This window comes from Manis pentadactyla, chromosome 7 (genome assembly GCF_030020395.1).
Source record: "Manis pentadactyla isolate mManPen7 chromosome 7, mManPen7.hap1, whole genome shotgun sequence".
NCBI classification, from domain to species: Eukaryota; Metazoa; Chordata; class Mammalia; order Pholidota; family Manidae; genus Manis; species Manis pentadactyla.
This window is the reverse complement of record NC_080025.1, coordinates 5,618,546-5,636,003: the sequence shown is the minus strand read 5'-3', so window position 1 is coordinate 5,636,003 and position 17,458 is coordinate 5,618,546. Positions and strand designations below refer to the sequence as shown.

Sequence of the window (17,458 nt, the reverse complement as noted above, 5' to 3'; positions counted from 1 at the left end):
TATTATAATTACTTATGAACATAAATGGCCTCTAATGTTTCATGGTTGATGTGAAAATCTCCATAACATATGTGTCCTTGCCTAACTGTAGCAAGAGTTATTTCAGATCATGGATAGTCTACAAGAGCAGATCTGTGAGATCCTTATACATTGCACATAAATGTTCCACAAAGCCACGGAGCAGGCACTGGGCCTTGCATTGTATTAGCCACGTTGCTCAGTGAAGTCCAGAGAATCAAGAGAAACATGACTTCTTCCTAAGGTACCTTTACCTACTAAATCCCTGGGTGAGCACCTTGCTGGAAGCTATGCAATGCATTAAAGCCTGATGTGGAGGTCTTGATGTTTTCATTGCCAATATAAATAAGGCAAGGTGCAGACAGGGGGGAATGGATTAAGTATCTGCCACAAAATATTGCTTTGATTACACAGGGTCTACACATAGAAGTCTTCTCATAATTAACTTTTTAAAAGAGTGACAGCAACACTTGCCTGCTGTCACAATGCTAATACAATACAATAACCAGCAGACTAGATTAAGTCAGCAAACTTATGAGAAAGGTAAATATTAGAAAAAACTCAAAATTATTTAATGTTCCTCATTATACATAAGAAAGAACAAGTATGCCAGAAAACAAGGGATTTCATACCATCCTGCATTTTCTTCTCCAGGGATGTCTCTGGGCACGCACGGCAACGACTGGGGCATAAAGGAACACGAGGCACACATGTGCGGGAAGGGAAGGTCTGTGGTGGCGGGAAAGGCCCCGAGCCCTGCCTGCTTGGGTGGGTTTCCCCTAAGTAATAGAGTATCAAATTCCTAAGGATGGCAGACTGTCACCTTGACGACTTAAGTAAAGACTCATTATAGTTGGAGGAACACAAAAATATAAAAAGCACAAGTAAAACCCTCTATCAGAGTCAAGAAACCTTTCTGGGCCCAGACACTCTGAGGCCCGTGAGTCTAGAAGCCAACACAACGTTCCTGCCCACGGCCCAGAGTTCCTACTACATCGGACTTGAGGGCTGGGCGGACCCTCACCTCAGGTTTGGTCATCACAGGGCCTTTACACAAGGCAAGAATCACTGTCAGGAGGCAATTATCCTTGATGTTATGTTCCCTTCCCAGAACTCCCACATGGACCTGTCTTTAGAGTGGGAGACAGGAACTTTGCAGCATGTGACCTTCAGCCTTCTAGCTTTAGAATGTAGTAAGACATGTCAAGGGGGTTAAAATGAACTGGGCAACATACAGTGGCTCCCTCACCAACTCTGAGAGGAATCCAAGTGTTCTTAGTCACACTTGGAAGAGAAAATGTGACACAGAAGGGGAAAACTAAGGGTGGCCTAACATTTCTCCAGAGAAACATTAAACAACAAGAAATATTTTAAAACACATATAACATCCTGAGAGAAAAATGAAGCCCATGGAGATTACATTCAAAAGAAAAAGGTGATCAAGCACAGGAGAAAAGCTGACAACTTGAAATGGGTGCATTTCAAGAAACACAGTACAGTGAGCCAGTAAAGATGTGCCTCAGAAGAGCTCAGGACCAGCAAACCACATTAAAGGACTGGTGATAAACAGCGACTGCAATTAAGTACATAACTAAAACTAACATTTGTGCACTTTGTGGATTAGCACAGGGAATTGTTTTACCTCTAATGATTACTATTTGAGATTTCTGGGGTTTTTCTAGTGTCCTCCCTTCTTTGTATTATTGTTTATTTACAATAATCATGTTTCTTTTGAATAAATATAATGAAGTGATTATTCCAAGATTAAAAAAGAAATAGACTTATTTCTCAAGAATTAGTCATGGGAAAATCATGTTCGTATTGAATAATTATGGACTCCCTATTAAAATAAAAAATCTCGTATCATTTAAAAATTCGGTCCAACTAATAATTTGTCTGAACAGATACTTATCAATAAAATTAAATTTTATATTTTTCTTAACATTTTTGAAAATCTTGTCAATTTGAGACTATAGGCTTTTTCTCACCATTCTTAAAGGCTCATATTACTCTTCTGGATTTATGCTTGCTTAGTATGCCACTGGGGAAAAAATTTCATATTTGCCTACGAAAAGATTAATTGCTCCATAGTGATGATAACAAGTAACCATCAGAAACTGTGAAAACCCGTTCAGTTGATCATCAACAACCCAGATCACTGAAAACCTCTTTGCAGGCCAAACAATCGGTGTTAGGATTTTGCTTCTGAAGTCAGCAAGAGGAACCGACTGATTCCGTAAACACACCTCTGAGCGTCATTAATCAACGTCTAATCTGAGTAGCCACACTTCTGGAGATAATGTCAACACACTTTCCTTTCTGAAAGACCAGCAGCCCCTGCCTGCAAGAGCCTCAGTACTCATTTCTTAGACTTGTCAGCCCACGCTGTTTCAGAAGACCTTGCCTGACTTTACTAAAATAAGAAATACATTCACAATCACCTTTTCACTTCAGATACTGAATGGTCGGTCCTCTCAAGAGCATCTCTGGACGTTTGTTTTAAGGACACCAGGTTGACGGGAACCAGGAGGCCCCCAGGCCAACAGGCTTACCCCATGGGAGTCCTTACGCCCAAACACCATTTTTGGTGAGATAAACTCAACCATGATCTGAGCTCTGAATAGTTCCATTGAGCAGTGTTGCTAAATTTATTCTAAATCTTAGAATTTGTAACCAAAAATGTTTTTGCATAAGGTCATTAAAACTAAATTTTTATATCCAATTTTTCAAGCCTGTATCTACATGTAAAGTAATTTTTATTTGAAGGTGCATCGTTTTATCAATTAACTTAGGTTTTCATGCAAACTCAGCAGACCTCAGATTTACAGCTGGACCATTTGAGGGTGTCTGGTGGTGTTACCATGTCTACTCTGATGCTGCTCGTGGGGCTTTAGTGTGTGTGTGTCGCTACGTACACAGTTTTGTACATAGAGGGCTTCTGTTTTGTCCTTTGCTTATTTCTGCTGAATGCATATAAAGGAGGATCCCATAGACAGTGGGTGTAGACAGTGTCCCAGTAAATCTCCAATAGCACCCCTGAGTGTTAATGGTTGGAAAGCATTAGGTCAGTAACAAGTCATGAAAACACATTAGCCAAATTATTCTAGGCCCCTTGCAGAACCCTCAAGGAAGGCAACCTCTGTCCATCTATCTGTGAAAGACGTGCATCTGTCAGCTTATTGATCACAGGACCCCTTCCTACCACCTGCTTGTCGGAGGAGCCAAAGACAACACTCTTAAGCACACACGTTGACCATGTTGTATGTTGTCTCTGTGAAAATCCTAATGCCCTTCTTAAAATCTCATTTCTACTTGAAGTCTTATTACAGTCCTAAGTCTTGCACTTTCTTTGACAAATAGCCAAAAACAAATTCAACATAGACTATCAATGGTCCTTATGGGGGTACTTCTGACATGCAAAAATAAATGAACTAGGAGACTTAGAGGCATTCTCTAAGAATCAGAAGCTAAAACACAAACATTCAGAAGTCAGAGTATTAATTGGACTATTGAGGCCTCAAAATTTTAACTACAAGAAAGTCTCTCTTAAAGATTTGTAACTTGAAATTGACCCTCCTTCCATCTCTTACTCCTACTCAAGAGTCATCTGCTGTCCTAAAGGAGCTGTCTCTTCTTCAGGCTCTCTTCAGGATAAGAAATACCACATTGTACAACTGCTAAGTCAGAAGGTACTGTGAGATTGCTAGGCTAGTCTGCAGCCAAGATGTAATACTGTTTATGTTATTTTAATTTAGCAGAGATAATACTAAATAACATGCATGAAAGACCATATAAACAGGCAAGGGCTGTGAAAGAAGCAAAAAGAGTCAGCATGTTTTATAGGCTAGTGTTCTTTTTAATTTTGTCTTCTTAAAATCAAATATGTTTTAATATTTCTCTATAACCCTTCCATTTGGTAAAACCATTCCTATTTTTATATTTGATTTAAATTCTAAAAAACTTGTGCAGACTACCAAAACCAAAACAAACAAAAGTGCCTGACATGTAAGAAGTTTTCACTCAAGAGGCTTACATTTCAAGTTACAACATCTTGGTTGTCAGCAGACCCACCTATTTCCTCTGAAGAAAAGTCAAGTTTTACATTTCACGTTCTCATCTCTATACTTTAAAAACCTTAATTGTTTTTACTACTGCAAAGTAACAGCATATAGGAAGAAAGAAAAGATGATTGAATGAAAAATTTTCAAAGTTCAGGGATAGTTTTAAGGTGTCAAATAAATGTTTATATCAGCATCTATTCCTTTCCTACATCCCTGTTATTAGCATTAACTATATATAGACATCAGTGTGTCCTACAACGCCATCATGTAACGTTCTAGAAGAGGCGTGTACAAAAATAACTCCAGGCCTGGTCCTAATAGGATGCACAAGTGGCTCTGGACAATTGTCTCCCTACCTTTTCCCCTGTGCTGCCTTGTCTCATATGGCCCTTAAGTACCCACACCACAGGGTTCCAGGAAAAAATCAAGAGAAAGGAAAGGGTTATCTCACTATGTTCTATGCATCACTGACCCATAAAGATGCCTCTTTCTCCTTTTAAGTTGAAGTTCCCTTCCCATGAGAATTTGCATCGAGGTAACTTTTACAGAGGAGAAAATTGTGGCAACAAAAAATGAGGTGATTGACTAAAAATCAGTATCATCCACATATTTCCATATCTTTTCATGCTTGGTTTTTGGGCATAAAAAGCAAGATTATAGTTTTAACAAATAAATTGGCCTGAATTTCCTTATGAGGAGGGAAACTGCAAAGATGTGTATAACAGTTTATCAATCCATTTTTAGGTAAATGGAAAGAAACAGTGCAAAATGAGAGCATGTAATTTCCCCCTAAATTTTGAAAGAGTTTGACATTCTGAAAAAACATATTTCAATGGAAGCATTTATTGAATTATAATCACGTTGTCTCAAACAATAGAAAAAAAACAGCAAAATTCCCATGTCAGGGCCTACATCACTGCATACTATTGACAATCATTAGTTAATATTTAAGGGATCAAAAATAAAACCTAAAATTGTATCTTCTACGTAGACTCTATGACCTATTCTTTTAAAATCCCTTTATCATCTGGTACATATACACAATGGAATACTATTCGGCCATAAGAAAGAAACAAATCCTACCATTTGCAACAACATGGATGGAGCTGGAGGACATGATGCTCAGTGAAATAAGCCAGGCGGAGAAAGACAAGTACCAGATGATTTCCCTCATTTGTGGAGTATAACAACGAAGCAAAACTGAAGGAACAAAACAGCAGCAGACTCACAGACTCCAAGAAGGGACTAGTGGTCACCAAAGCGGAGGGGTGGGCGTGGGTGGGTGGGGAGGGAGGGAGAAGGGGGTTGAGGGGTATTATGTTTGGTGCACATGGTGTTGGGGGGTCACGGGGAAGACAGTGTAGCACAGAGAAGGCAAATAGTGACTCTAGCATCTTACTACACTGCTGGACAGTGACTGCAGTGGGGTATCGGGGGGACACGATAATATGGGTGAATGCAGTAACCACATTGTTTTTTCATGTGAAACTTACGTAAGAGTGTATATCAATAATATCTTAATAAAAATAAATCAATTAATTAATATAATATAAAATATATAAAATATAATATAATATAATATGTGAATCGCTAAAATAAAACTCCCTTTATCATCAGTACTACCCTTTCCTTTCCCTTATTTTTGTGAGGAAACCCTCCCCACCGCCGGCTCTCCCCGCGGCCCCTTGAGCGCACGCTCTTCTTCATGACTTTCAATTTCTGGAGGAGAAATGGATTAAAGCCACCTGAGCCTGAGGTTTTGATGCATAGTTTCTCACAGAATCTGAGGATTTGCCGATTTAAGAGAGGCCTCTATCAAGCCATCTATATGACTGCTCTTCACATAGCTATTTTTTCAAATCTCTTAATCATTTCTAAAACAGGAATGCATTGTAATTCTGCAACTTTCTTTTGTCACTGACTTCCTCTGACTGTTCATACATATACTTTTTGTTACTATGTTTTTACTTAAGGGTAGCTGACTTTTGTTCTATGTTATTCATCAAGGTAAAAAGAGTAGACTTCATCAGACATCTAAAAATTAGTTGGATTCTGCTATCATTTGCTAGTACTTGTTATCATAAGTTTTACATTTTTTACCTACATATTTTTATTAGATATTATTTTCATAACTTACAACCTTATGACCACGATATGAAAAGAAAAATGTTAGAATGAATGTGATAAGCAACAGTATTTTAATATATGATTATATATTTAATAGACTATGATTGATCAGCTAATTAACAACTTATTAAAGCACCCACAAATGGAATATTTATTATAGTAGAAATTATAGTAGAAACATTACAAGATAAGTCAAGAGATTTCAAGCTAACTTCCTGGTCCACAGGTGTTGCCATAAGCACTGGAGAATTGTCCTTTGGAAATCATATCCAGACGTTCATCTAGAAGAAATGGTGCCACTTTTTTCACTAAGTAGGCTTAGAGAGTGGGGGGCTGTGGAACGGAGAGGAAATGATAAGGGTAAGAAAGAGGAGCAGAAGGATGGGGAACGGTGGTGTGACGGAGACAGAACCGAAGGTGAGTGGGCGACCCCACCGCGAAGAGACCTGTCAGGGGAGGAACGAGGAAGCGAGGACTAAAATAACACTAAGGCCAATACAGTACCTCAATGGCCGGCGCGGCTGCTTCAGGCTCATTCAAGGCTGTCGAGACGTCAGTAAAGCCAAAGTGAAATAGCAAGACATATAAACATGAACGGCTACAACTAAATTGACTGAAAATGCCCAGGTGCGTTAAGGATGTATAGCAATCATCGTTTAAATCGATACCATCTCATTAGAAATCTGGGTGCTGTTATCCTCGAAGGTTATCTAAGCACAAACCAGGATTCAGCAATTTCCAAGTAGGAGAAATACCCATGTATGTGCATCAAAAGACATGTACAAAATGTTCTCAGGAGCATTGTTAAAAAAGACCAGAGCTGGAAAACATCTAAGTGTCCTTGAATGTTAAAAGGGGCAATAAAATCATGGTATTGCTATGCAACATGTGATAAATATGAAAAAAAACAAAACTTGCAGGAGGGAGTCCATGAACACCGTGTTAAGTGAAAGACACTGGGTACAAAACTACTAAAAAAACAAAAAACTGTATAACTTTATATGTAAGACAAAAGTAACCAATGTTGTAGAAGTCAGGACAGACATAACTTCTGGAGGGGAGTGGTTAATGTTTGGAAGCAGGGATAGGAGGATTTGAGGTTTGCTAATTTTCCATTTATCTCTCTCTCTCTCTCTCTCTCTCTCTCACACACACACACACACACACACACACCTGTGAGTGCATATGATGAGGATATATGCATAATTATGGAATCTAAATGCATTGAAATTAAGGACAATGAGATCAGGGAAGTCAGAAAAAGTACAGTTTTGCTGATTAAAGAGTTGAACATACTAGAAATATGTTTTTATAAAAATAAATCTTCTTCACACATGCACAAATAGATGGACACAAGGCAGATTTTTTTAAAAAAGTAACTGCTCAGATGGAACTCTTTCTGGTTTTGTGAAATCTTACTGGCTTTCTGATATTATGAAATACAGATTTAAAAAATACCACATATTGCTAAGAAGGGCTTCAAGATAGTTCAAGTGAAATATGAAGTTTAAGATGAAGATAAGTTTAAGGGATGGAATGATAAATTCTTTTTTAGTGAACTGTACTTGACATAATACAATGGTTTCAGGTGTACAACATCGTGTTCCAGAACTTAGGTATACTAACAAAATGCTCACCGTGGTCTGTGCAGTTACCACCCGTTACCACACCAAGCTGCTACAATACCACTGACTGCACTCCCATGCTGGGCCTTTCATCCTTGGGGCTTCCTTATTTTAAAACTGGCAGTTTATACCTCTTAATCCCCTTCACCGATTTCATCTGTACTCCCACCCCTGAACGGTTAGATGGGAGAAGATGAAGTTACACAAAACGAGAGGTCAAACTGTGTCTCAGGCATCAAAATAAGTGAAGATGAGTTCTCAGTAGATAAACAGGACTGGAAGGTGGGGGGGGGGGGTCTCAAGATACTCACTGAGGAGAAAACTAAGGCAGGACGAGTTGCTCAAAGAAGCCAGCTGCTGAGGAGTGTGTTCCTGCCCCGGTCTGCGTCCTTCTGGCCTATGCATCCCCCCACCCCATGTGTGGCGCAGGGAAAATGTGTTTAAGGATCAAGAGGTCTTGTGCCTAGAAGAACTAAGAAACACGTTGCTTTTACGATGACTGCTTCCTCTTTCTGTGACCTTTTTCCTCCTTAAAATTCATTCTTATTCAATCATTGAACTAAGACTTTTTTTTTAAATCACAGTGGTGTTTTGACTTAATATGTCAACACCTACTTGAGAGTTTGAATTTCTAAATATGAGAGTAATTATGGCAAGCTGGGGAGTTATTAAGATAAGTAGGTCATGTTCCCCTATCCCTGAAAAGCTACTGTGTTTGGAAAACCAAGAAATGATCTAAAAATGTCTAAAGTAAGAAAGCATGATGTACTAAGGAAGGGATTCTAAGACCAGAAAGAAAAAAAAGATTTCTGGGCAGGAGCATAATCTCAAATTACAATACATTGTCGGGCAAAACAAAAATGCATCCCTGGTAAACTGGAGTGTGCAGTTCGGGGACCCCCTGGCACAACCCTTAGATCCCCAGCCTGGGCCCATCGTAGTATTTCGGGGAGGGGTGGGTTTTCTTGGCTTGATAACAGGGGCATGTAAAGTTGTTCTTGCTGGGCAGTCTGCCCTGGCATGTTCCCTGGGAGTATCATTTTAAAATTTCCTCTCCTGGAACCTTTCCCTTCTTGGAATATAGTTCAGGAAACTGCCTGCAGCTATTCCCACTTGGTAAGAGGCCTCCATCCATTCATCCAGTCACTTGTTCATTCATGTATGAAGTGATGCATGTATTTAGTTTTTAGATTAGTGCTTTTTAAATTGAGGTACAACGAAGTGCACAAATCTTAGTGTACAGCGTGATGAATTCTGACATGTGCACACACTCATGTAACCACCAGCTGGATCCAGATACCATTCTCACCGATTCTTTCCCTCTTCACCTATTTAAACCCATCCCCCAGTCCCCTCTCCTATGGTAACTACCAGTCTGTTCTGTGTGTTTTGAGTCTATATTCAACAGACCCATGAAAAGATGCTCAACATCACAGGTCATCAGGGAAATGCAAATCAAAACCACAATGAGTTATCACTTCACAGCAGTCAGAACAGTCAATACCAACAATACAAGAAATCACCAGTGTCAATGAGGACGCACAGGAAAGGGAGCCCTCGCTTGCTGTTGGTGGGACTGCAAACCGGTGCAGGCCTGTGGAAAACAATACAAAAACCTAGAAACAGAAACAACATACAGCCCAGTAATTCCACTTCTATGAATCTACCCACAGGGAACAGAATCAGTAACTTGAAAAGGTACCTGCACGCCTATGTTTATTGCAGCATCATTTACAATAATAGCCAAGATACGGAAGCAGCCAAAGTGTCCGTGAGTAGAAGACAGGTAAAGAAGATGTGGTGCATACTGTTAAAAAGAAAGGCAAAGGCCCAACATCGTGTCCCTGCTGGGGGGCCATGTCGCCAAACCGGGGCTTAACACCTGACTTAACTGCAGTTTCAACCTCCCTGGAAATGTAGTCGGGGAGGAATTTTCCCATCCGCATCAGTAAGATAATGTCACACGTATCCTCTCCATCACCCAGAGGAATTCACCTATAAGACCCTTTTTTCCCAGATGAAGGAGAACTCACCCAAAGTAATCCTATTTCTTTTTTTACTTCCTTGTCCTGTCTTTAAAAACCACTCACTTTTTATTGCCCTTCAGAGCATCTACCTGATTGTTAGAGAGGATCATGTCCAGTGCAAGAATCAATAAAATCCATTAGATCTTCAAATTTACTTGAATTTTGTTTTTTGTTTTTTTTTTTTAATCAAAGAAATCATTATTTTTATTAACAAGACATGCTTCTTGGAGCATAATGTGGTCTCATGGAAAGAGTATGAGCTTCTCAGTCAGCAAGACCTTAGTCAGCAAAACCTCAGATTTAACACTCGTGAGCTCTGCGACCTTGAGAAAGTAATAATCTTAGAACCATGGTCATCTTTTGTCTTAAAGTTGGAATAATAGTTAAACTCATACCATTGTGTGTCAAGGTCAAATGAGATTATACAGCCAAAGATCTTGGCACACTGCCTAGCAATAATAAATGCTAGTTGATCTCTCCTTTTTTTTGAGGGCATCTCTCATATTTATTCATCAAATGGTTGTTAACGACAATAAAATTCTGTATAGGGGAGTCAATGCTCAATGCACAATCATTAATCCACCCCAAGCCTAATTTTTGTCAGTCTCCAATCTTCTGAAGCATAACGAACAAGTTCTTACATGGAGAACAAATTCTTACATATTGAATAACTTACATGGTGAACAGTACAAGGGCAGTCATCACAGAAACTTTCGGTTTTGCTCATGCATTATGAACTATAAACAGTCAGTTCAAATATGAATACTCATTTGATTTTTATCCTTGATTTATATGTGGATACCACATTTCTCTCTATATTATTATTATTTTTAATAAAATGCTGAAGTGGTAGGTAGATACAAGATAAAGGTAGAAAACATAGTTTAGTGCTGTAAGAGAGCAAATGTAGATGATCAGGTGTGTGCCTGTAGACTATGTGTTAATCCAAGCTAGACAAGGGCAATAAAACATCCACGTATGCAGAAGATTTATCTCAGAACAGGGGGGGTGAGGTTCTAAGCTCACCTCTGTTGATCCCCAATTTCTCACCTGATGGCCCCCCTGTGACTGTGCCTGTCTTAGGTTGTTCCTCCCTTGAGGAATCTTACCTGTCTCTGGCTAACCAGTCATCTTCCGGGGCCATACAGGGAAATGTAGAGTTGGTAAGTGAGAGGGAAGCCTTATTGTTTGAAAAGGTTAGCTTTTTACTTCTTTGCAGATTTATGCCCTGTGGCTTCTTTGCCCAGCATTTGTCTTGAGGTATCTTTACCACTTGGAAGAATTATGATACTCGGTAAATTCGATATGAGGCATGAATTCTATTTAAGGGTTGTAATTAGGAAGGAAGAAGAAAAGCTATAGAAGCAGCAGCCGGAAGAAAACATGGGAAGATTGATTATTTCTTTGACATATCTTCTTGTAAAGTACCTTCAGCATGTATAGGTTTTAAACTACTAATTAAATTGCGCACACACATTAACATAATAGGAGTATAGTTACATGACCAAAGCATACCTGTAATTACCTGAATTTTGTTTTTCAAATATATATATATATATATATATATACACACACACATTATATATATATTACTCAGCCACAAAAGAGAATGAAGTCCTGCCATTTGCAGTAACATGGATGGACCTAGAGGGTATTATGCTCAGTGAAATAAGTCAGACGCAGAAAAGCAAAGAGGCTCCCATTTAGGAAGAGTTCTCACCCAGGGCATGGGTATCTGTCTCTTTAGGAAGGGCAGCCTTTGTGGCTTACTCACACCCAAGCCCAGTTCTCCAGGGGTGCACTTAGGCTTGGGGATTCTGTTGCAACTGCCTTCCCCTGTGCACTTCCAAGAGCTTGTCCACACCACTGCAGACAAGGGGCCCAGCGTGCTCTGCTTCTTGAAAACATGCCCAGGTAACTGCAGTGAACTTAGAGCTTCTTTACACAGGTCTCTAGATGAACTCAACCAATTAAAAATTAAATGTGCTCACATATTCCAAAAAATTAGTCTTCTATTTTGGTTACAGGAGTCTAATGGGGCTCAGAGTGATAAAAATGAAGAGAAACATGCATAGAACAGTTCCATCAATTGCAAAGTACTAATTTTAGTCAAGAAAATAGCCAAGTATGTGGGTTTGGTTAATTAACAGGCATTAAATTAAGTTCAACCGTTATTTTCTGTATATTTTGGTTTAATTAAATGCAAATCAAGATTAAACCATACCCTCAAAATACTCTTATAACCATAGCAAAGACAAATATTACTTAAGAGAAACACTTAGTGTTGATGGATAGCATATAAATGTTTTCCTAAAATACCATATGCTAATGAACTTTTTTCTACTTCACTATTTTACATCAGTGATGTATTCAGACAGTACTGAAAAATCACATCCATACTGCTTAATTTATGGTAGCTCACTTGTTTTCCCCTAAGCTCAAGTTTACAGAAGACAGAGCGAGATTAGCTAAGTATATAAAGTAAAAGACATCTGATGTATCTCCAAATTATTATATTGCCTCTGTTAATGCTACTGAATGAAGAGTTTTAAATTTGAGTATCAGCACCAAATCTATGTATATAGTGGCATTCAGTCAAAACCAATATTCACACAAAGGAGAAACAAAAAATGTCTTACCAGATTAACAGATGATTTATCAACAGAATCCCAATCTACCAGGGCTGTAAATAAGGAAGCAAACACCAACTTTCTCCCAGTTTTACAGCCTGCAGTTAGCACTGCATCACTACTGAGGAAACTAAAGAGAAAAGCCTGTTCAAGGATCAGAGGATTTAAAATGTAGCGTATTTAGAAGAAATGGAAAACCACAGCTTTCTAGATTTTGCCTTTCAACTCAACATGAACTACCAAGAAAGAATTTAATTGCATTGCTTTCTTCCCAGAACATTCAAAATCCACCTGTACATTTCTACCATATATCTAGCATCCTTGCTTCCCTGCCTTTCCAAGAATGAGGTTTGTGATAGTGAAATGATACCCCATGGTTATAATATATATATATATATATATATACTCATTCCGTCATTGTTATCTAATTGGCAGAAATCCTGTCTATGAGAATTTGACAGTGACAGGATGTATCACCATTAGAGAATCCAATAATAGTCCAGTAGACTTCGAGAAAGATGGTAAGAGAGTGTTAATTAAAGAAAAATTGAAAGATAAATTGCTGGGACAACTGGGAATTACTCTCAAGGAAAGGAACAAAACTAAATATTAATGAAAGAAGCTATAAGAGAAATGTATTATAAGAAAATTTAATAATTTTTTTTTTCATTTTTAAAAAATCATGTGGTCAAAGCTTATAGGAATTATACTCTGGAAAAATTACTCAATAGTTAAATTCTGGACACTAACAAAATCTATGGAAGAGTGATTGGGTTCCAAAGTAAGTGAGGTGAGGGATCAGAATTTCACTTGGAGATACAGAAGCAGTTGCACCAGGCAGCCCCCGGAAAAAGCAGTCACATTTGTCTGCGTGAGTGGCACGCCTGGTGAGTGGGCCGTGAGCACCTGGTGTGCTTGTGCTCGGTGGCCCTGGGGTACGTACCAAAAGATCAGTAGGAAAACTGAGAATAAAGGTGGTAAAGATGACGTCCACCTGAGGAAGGAGCATAGGCTTTGGAACTCGACATGCCTTGAATCTTGGCTACAGTACTTAAGGACGACATGAAACAATAAATTAATTAACAGTCCAAGAATTTTTACCTTTAAAGTAGGTATACAATAAAACCTCCCAGAAAGTATGGGTCAGACTAATCATCTACACGGCCCTCATCCTCGTCCAATGACTGGGGGGGTGTTGGAGGAGGTCTTGGAGAGGGTATGACCTCTGGCTGACTCCCAGGCTGGACCCGGGCAACAGGAGGCTCCTTCCCCACCCTGTCCCTGGTGTGTACATCCTGCCCAGCATTCCTGTCGTGAGAGCCATTTTCAAAGATGCAGCCTTGAGGGAGCACGGTGTTGCTGGGACGTCTGGACAGTACACAGCAGCTGAAGACAGTTAAGGGCTCTGCATAAGCTTTTCATATGCTGTGGGGGTGGGGGGGTGCTGCAGACAGCGCTTGTCTTGGAGCCGCTCATAGGTAAGCTCCCTTGCTTACTAAACCTGCCACCTGCCCGTCTGGGGGGGGTCTGCCTGTCTCTTCAGTCTTTGTCCTTTGTGTATGGGAGCCAACTGACCAATCAGTGATGAGGAAGGTACGTGTCTACTCTAAGCAGCAGAAACTAGACCTGCACATGCACAACAGAAGGTGGAGGGTCGACCGTACTGGCCAAGCACGGACTGCGCTGCCCCCTCACTGATGCCCGCGGTCGTGCTGGGAAACCCTGCTGCAGGGTTCGGGCACGACTGGCATGCGGTTCTATAAGCACATGTCCTTTTTGTATCATTTATATGTAGGAGATAAAGGTATTATTATAATTTAAATAAGTAAATGCCTTTAGCTTACAAATTTGATTTCTTATCTTTGTATATTAAAATACAAAAACTGATTTCAAAGGAAAAATGAGGCTATATATTTGGGGATGGTATAAAATTAGCTGTGCACATCGAAGCAGAGGTCCTTAAGTCAGCCTATAAGAGCTCAGAGCAATATTCACTTTGACATTGCAATGTTTCAAGAAAGGAATCCTTGGGTTATAGAATTTTAGGTATTTCAGTTTCATTTACATTCAATATCAGTGACTCCTAACATTTTAGCTACCTTTTTGTCTGCTCTCTAAATCTTCCCATCAGTTAAGAAATAGTTTCCAAATCAGTTAAGTGTATTAATGCAATTCTTTGTTAATGTTCAAGTTTTTTTTAAGTGTCTTTTAATTCAGATCAGTGCATCTGAACTTAACCTTCTAGTAAATTTGGATTTTTTACTGGATTACATTTCATGAAGGGTACACTTGTAATTAGTAACAGCTGCGAATCTCTATTTTGTAAAACTATGGAGAATAAGTTATCAAATTAATCACATTTTTTGGACAAATCTCAAGTTTTCAAAAGAGGAGAGATTTGGGTAGAATTTTGGCAATGTTGGAAAATATTAAGAAAAAATAAGTACAAATACTTTAGCCTTTTTCAAAATGCAAAATATGAATTATCTTTCCTCCCAACCCCAAGTTAATTATACCGTTCACCTCTTTACCTCCTACAGAGAATCTTCATTTTCTGGAACTACTCAAAACATTTATTTTATCACCTCTGTGTGTGTTCAGCTGAATACTCACTGTTGCAAGGGAAACTCTAACTAGATCACCCATTGTCTGCAGAGAGATGGGATTTCAGATGAGCCCTGGAAAATCATCTTACCATGAGGCTATAAGCAATTTTGAAAATGGAAAGTAGAGCATATTTACTACACCTGGTGAGTTTCTAATTACAATGGTCTATATTCATCATTTACACCCATTTGTCATTCTAATTAATTACTCCAGGCTCAGTTCAATCCCACTGCTGCATTCTGAAATTTCTATTGACTTAAAAAAATATAATAGTTGCTATCGAGTAATAGACATTTTGGAATCAGTGGTTTTTAAACAATCAAGAACTATTATATATAGTTCATCTCCAGTGTGGAGTTCAGATTCCTGCCACTTACAACCATTTCACCTTTCTTTTTTCTCCATGAATACAAAGAAGCTATTTTGAGCATTTTAGAAAGCCATTTAAAAAGTATGCCTTCAGTCTTATAAGTCTCTTGCTTAACATCATTATAAGTATGCACAGAGGTTATTTTTATAGTATATATTTTGTTAATTGCCTTAGAATATTAAAGGCTTATTTGGTAGGTAACATGTTTGCTATTGGACAAATTCATTCACAGGAATATCTCTCATTCTTGAACTTCATTTTTTTCCAATTCTGTCATAGCACATTCTTGATTAATGTGTTCAGCAAATTTTAAATAGAGATTTAACCAATGTCATGAAAAAAATCATTCACAATCAGATGATGGAATTCCTTAGGTTTTGAGTAATATGAAGTTCTGGAGAAAAAAACTAAATTTTTAGCTTGAGTTAACTAAATCAACATATACACTAAAATCAAGTTGATTTAAACTGGTCACATATATATATGTGTGCCTCCTTCATGCATGACATACTGATATTAGCCAAGTAGATAAAGCATGTATATTGTCACAAATGAGATTTCTAACAGCAACTTCATTGTTTAATTAGACTAAGGCGGGCTGTTTTAAGTGCTTTCTATGGAGAAACTGAATTAATAAATTAATCATTATAACATACTTGTCAGTAAACCCCATTTTTACCTCCATTTTATAGAAAACTGAAGCACAGAGAGGTTATGTAATTTCTGAAGATCACACAGTAACTGTCACAGATTAGATCTGACCTCAGGCTATACATCCAGAGCCTGCACTCCTAGCCATCTTTCCCCACTGCCATCAGGTTTTAACTTTTTATATTATATTATGAAATATGTAATGATTGGTCCTACTTGTAGCCATCTCCTACCTCTCCCACTGATCATTAAAAAACACCTCAATACCCAAAGCTGAAAGTACACCTCAACACCCAAAAAATAAATAACCTGATTAAAAAATGGGTGGAGGACCTGAACGGACACTTCTCCAAAGCTGAAATACAAATGGCCAATAGGCACATGAAAAGATTCTCCACATCACTAAATATCAGGGAAATGCAAATTAAAACCACACTGAGATATTGCCTCACACCAATTAGGATGGCCAACGTCCAAAGGACAAGGAACAAATGCTGGTGAGGATGTGGAGCAAGGGGAACACTCCAACACTGTTGGTGGGAATGTAAACTGGTGCAATCGCTGTGGAAAGCAGTATGGAGGTTCCTCAAAATACTAAAAATAGAAATACCATGTGACCCAGTAATTTCACTCCAAAGAATTTACCTAAAGAAAATAATATCACTGATTTGAAAAATATATGTATCCTTGTGTTTATCACTACACAATTTGCAATAGCCAAGATATGGAAGCAACCTAAGTGTCCATCAGTAGATGAATGGATAAAGAAGGTGTGGTACATATACACAATGGAATATTACTCAGCCATAAGAAAAAGACAAATCCTACCATTTGCAACAACATGGATGGAGCTGGAGGGTATTATGCTCAGTGAAATAAGCCAGGCGGAGAAAGACAAATACCATATGATTTCACTTATTTGTGGAGTATAAAAACAAAGCAACACAGAAGGAACAGAACAGCAGTAGATTCACTGACACTGAAGTGAGTGGTGGTCACCATGGGAGAGGGCGTGGGGCAGGAGGAGGGGGAGGGGATAAAGTGGCACAATAATTCACAATCACAAAAGTTGATTACCGGGACTATTGAACTGCTGTAATGTACATTTGAAACCAACATAAGATTGTATATTAATGATACTTTAATAAAAAAAAAGTACTGAGTATGTTTATTTTCCACTGACACTTCTTATTAAAACCCAGCACAATCAAACTCAGCACAAAAACCGACTAAATATATGAACTGAGTCTCTAATTTAAGTCCATGGCTGGGTTTGTTTCTAATGTTTTGTTTTTAACAGCTTTATTGGGTATAAGTTATATCCAATAATTGTCATTTATTT

The 17,458-nt window shown here is 38.5% G+C and overlaps 1 protein-coding gene and 1 long non-coding RNA gene across 6 annotated transcripts in view; one reads left to right on the top strand and one right to left on the bottom strand.

Annotated features, from left to right (window-relative positions):
• Positions 1-16,803, top strand: part of LOC118916890 (uncharacterized) — a 130,552-nt gene extending 113,749 nt beyond the window's left edge. The window contains exons 3-4 of one of the 2 annotated variants that reach the window (XR_005026579.2): positions 15,029-15,238; positions 16,158-16,803. This is a non-coding gene — a long non-coding RNA (uncharacterized LOC118916890). Of the gene's footprint in view, positions 1-15,028 lie in introns of both variants that reach the window. The other variant, XR_008998675.1, reaches the window with a different exon arrangement.
• NEIL3 (nei like DNA glycosylase 3) overlaps positions 1-17,458 on the bottom strand; it is a 585,035-nt gene that overhangs the window by 47,679 nt on the left and 519,898 nt on the right. The gene's annotated exons all lie outside the window — the stretch shown is intronic.